This window comes from Habropoda laboriosa, unplaced genomic scaffold, assembly GCF_001263275.1.
Source record: "Habropoda laboriosa isolate 0110345459 unplaced genomic scaffold, ASM126327v1 scaffold45, whole genome shotgun sequence".
NCBI lineage: Eukaryota > Metazoa > Arthropoda > Insecta > Hymenoptera > Apidae > Habropoda > Habropoda laboriosa.
In genome coordinates this window covers 1,071,753-1,075,671 of record NW_017100168.1, presented here as the reverse complement: position 1 = coordinate 1,075,671, position 3,919 = coordinate 1,071,753, and the positions used below count along the sequence as shown (strand labels likewise).

Sequence of the window (3,919 nt, the reverse complement as noted above, 5' to 3'; positions counted from 1 at the left end):
TTTTCTTCAAATTTGTGAATCTGAAGATTTTCCCTTCGAATCTGTGAATTTGAAAATATTAAAATCCAGTCGACGTTTTACTTTGAATCTGAATTTCAGGATTTCAGAATACGAGGTAATACTTGAAATGCAGAAGATTTTAAAATTCACGAAGAAACTGACCATTTAAAGAGAGAAAGACAAGGAAATCTCGGTAAAAATGGAGAAAAAATGAATCGCGAAAACAGAGGGATAATTTTGACTGTTTCTAGACACCAAAAAAGCTTTGCAAGCATCCAACACGCGTTGCAAACTTTATAATTTACACACGTGATTACACGCGTCGTATATCACGCAAACAAATTCCATAAATTGCACGGAAATTCTCGAATCGCAGAAGGATTTAAGTACCAGTATTTACGTGCTTATTAGAGAACAAATTTACAACTATTTTCAACACCAAAAAAGATAACACTGTAATTTCGTCTATCGAACGATCTCTTGTAACATTTTCCCGAGGACATTGTTATAATAAACGCTCGTAATTTCCTGATGGACTAATGGAATAACGAATAACGTAGATAAAACTCGTGAAACGTGGAGTGGATCAATTTTCGTGTGAAAGTATCGCTTATCGTTAATTTAACCCTTTGCCGATCAGCGAGACGCATATATCTCACTTGAATGCTCGAAAGGGAATTGATTTCAATTTAGTATTCGTTACAGACGCGATTATTGGTAAAGAAATAGAAATTTCTGAGAAAAAATATTATTCCGCCGCGAAAGGGTTAAAGACTTGATTAGTTCAATACATTCCAGCGTGGGAAACAACTTTTCCCAGCTTGTATCTTCACACATTAACAATCGAACTGTTACACACCCTCAAATATTTTCATTCTTAGTCCTTAGTTTACCTGTATTCACTAGTCACCCACTTTCGCCATTACTCATACTGGACTCCTCACCTTCCAACTCTCCTGCATAGTCACAACCCAAAATCCATCTTCCCAGGACCCTTAAATAGCCCTATTTTCTCCGTTTCCGCATTCATTCTCCATTCTACCACGCGCACGTCACGTATCATCAAAAATCTCTCTTTCACGCAACGACGATCCCTAAGTGTTTTAACTCAGTGATACCCCGATATCTGCTCCTAGTTTCGAGGAACTGGAGCAAACCGGGCATCACAGAATCTCCATTCTACCACGCGCACGTCACGTATCATCAAAAATCTCTCTTTCACGCAACGACGATCCGTAAGTGTTTTAACTCAGCGATACCCCGATATCTGCTCCTAGTTTCGAGGAACTGGAGCAAACCGGGCATCACAGAACCGAATATACACTAACGGCCAAATGTTTGGAATCACTGCGAATAGTAAGTTACGCGAATGACTTAGGCCTGGCGACTCTTGGCCCTCGAGGCGAAGAATCGAGAGATGTTTTTCCAAACATCGTCCTCGAGGACAAGAGTATTGCCTCGGAAATGCAGTCCCGCGCCTCCACTTCCTGGGACTTTCCCAGGGAGAAAGGGGCTACTTAAGCGGGGCCTTTTGTCGCAGACTTCCTTTCTACGCGCATCGTATCGCATTAGTTTAAGCATTACCGTTTAAATAAATATATTTTTGTTACCCACTTTGCGAGTAATCATTTGCACCACGTCACTTCCGAAGTATCCAGAAAAAGTTAGATACACGAGGCTTTTCTCGCAGCATTTGGTCTTTACGCGTATTTGATACAGTTTGTGAGTTAAATTTACGAACGATACTACAAGGCTCTCAATTCTGTTTATATCTCTGAAGAATACATCCGGATTCTGATCATGTACATTGGTGCTAAAATTGTAAAAATTACAAATTGACTTAACCAATTTGGTATCTGACTGGCTGAAATATGTCTTATCTTTGATTCAGTCCTAATGGAGAAATGAAAATGTCTCGTTCGACCCTGGATGTTACTGCATCAATCGGTGCTGCTAGTTAATGCTTTAATTTACGACCTCGTTATATTTCTTCCACGAACTATACCAAGGATTTCGACGAAAAGGGTCTTTTACACCTGACAATTTTAGCATCAGATACTCGAGAATGTTTGTTGATTAGTCTGACGTTTGATAGATCGTGAAATCTTAGTTCGGGGTTTTAACTACGTTGCAAGCAATGATACAAAGAGAACAAGAAAAGCGTAACGAAATAGTACAGTGCAACACAGACTTTCGATTGCAATTCACTGGAATACACTGTGTTCCTTCGTGTTACAACGTATATCGTAACGAACAATTAGTTTTTTCAGCGATCTACAGTTACTGTACAGAAAGTATACAAAAATTAGATTGTATACATTATTCTAAACGATTCGAAGATTTTTGCCCAACCCAACCTAATGAAATTTTGTATTATAAATAAAGACCGAAATATTTCAGAAACTATTTTTCACTGTTTTTTTGTTTTTCTCTTCGCTCTTCTATTCGCAAATTTTTTTAAATAGCGCAATAAGAAATCGCGCTCTTTTGAACTTTTCATTCTTGCACCGAATCGAGCGTGATACAGTTGAAAATTTGAGAATTCAAGGAAAGCACAAGTTTCGTTCGAGTTTCCCATCGGAGAAAATTTTTCACCGCAAATTTCTATTTTCTTCGATCCTCTCATCCGAGAATCTTCTTCACCGCAAATTTGCATTTTAGTCGAGGCACACGTAAATTCACCGTTCGAACAAATCTACTTTTCCACTTCATTTCTCATGCACGATACCATCAAATGATACTTTACAAGGCTACCACTCAACGAAGCGATTCTCCATTAAAAAATGAACAATGATTTTCTACCCCTCTTTCGTTTCCTTTCTTCTCTAAAAATTATAAGGTACCATTTGATCACGAGCAAAGGTAAATAACAGTGAAAGTACTCCACAAGTGTCTTTAGTTTCTTCGAACTGTTCTATTAGGGAAAAAAATGAACGATAATTATGAAACTTGCTGAATTTTTCAATGATAGGAGACGCAAGTATATGATCGATGATTCCGTCATTAGTTATCGAACGTGAAATTGTAACAGTTAAGTATAAGATAATAATGCAGCAATTTTATAACGATAACGACGCCAGGTGAAATCGATGTTTCAACAAAATTACTTATCGATCTTTCATCTTACACGCTTTTCGAGACGCTGGAGAAATCGTGTCTCGATCAAACGACCGAGCAGCATGGAGAACGTAAGACATGCTTTTGCAAACTATTCTAAGCTTGTCGTATTTTTAATTCGATTGACGCGAATATTTTGGTGAATCTTGGACTAAATTGGAGTGGTTTTTGAAGAAAGTTTCGCAGAAAAATTGGAGTGTATTTGTGAAGAATATTTTTACAGTTCTCGAAATTCTTCGATATCATCAATCGATCTGTACCGAAATTTACAACACTACCTAAATTTTTAATTAAAATTACAAATTTCAAAAAATTTGTAAATTCTTCCATGTTACTAATTGATACTGATCGAAATTATATCTACTATAATACAGAGTTAGACTATCTTTAACCCTTGGCAATCGAGTGGGCGACTGAAATAATTGTCACATGGTAAATAATGAATCAAGACAGGGAGCAGGGGCCTCCGTAAATTTGTTCATCAGAGTAAAATAGAATATACATCGAACATTGAAGTAAAATAGTATAGTTTATACGTCAGTTTTAAAAAATTTCAAAAAAGATCCGATCTACAATCTTTCCTATAGCAAAGAGATCTCCGAGTGCAAAGGGTTAAACTTGACGGTTTGATAAATATTATTCAATTCGGTCATAGAGATGCAGACGTTTCTTTTTTATCCGGTTGTTCAACTTTCGTTACGAAATTTTTCTAGAAACTGAGAGAATTTTATCGAATATCGCACTGTGCAAAAGTGATCTATATAAGATTTAATAACATTGTATGGATTTAATATAAGGTAGA

At 36.8% G+C, this 3,919-nt stretch overlaps 1 protein-coding gene across 1 annotated transcript in view; it reads right to left on the bottom strand.

The window, feature by feature from the left end:
• The window catches only part of LOC108578631 (probable multidrug resistance-associated protein lethal(2)03659), a 26,265-nt gene that overhangs the window by 9,934 nt on the left and 12,412 nt on the right, over positions 1–3,919 (bottom strand). The gene's annotated exons all lie outside the window — the stretch shown is intronic.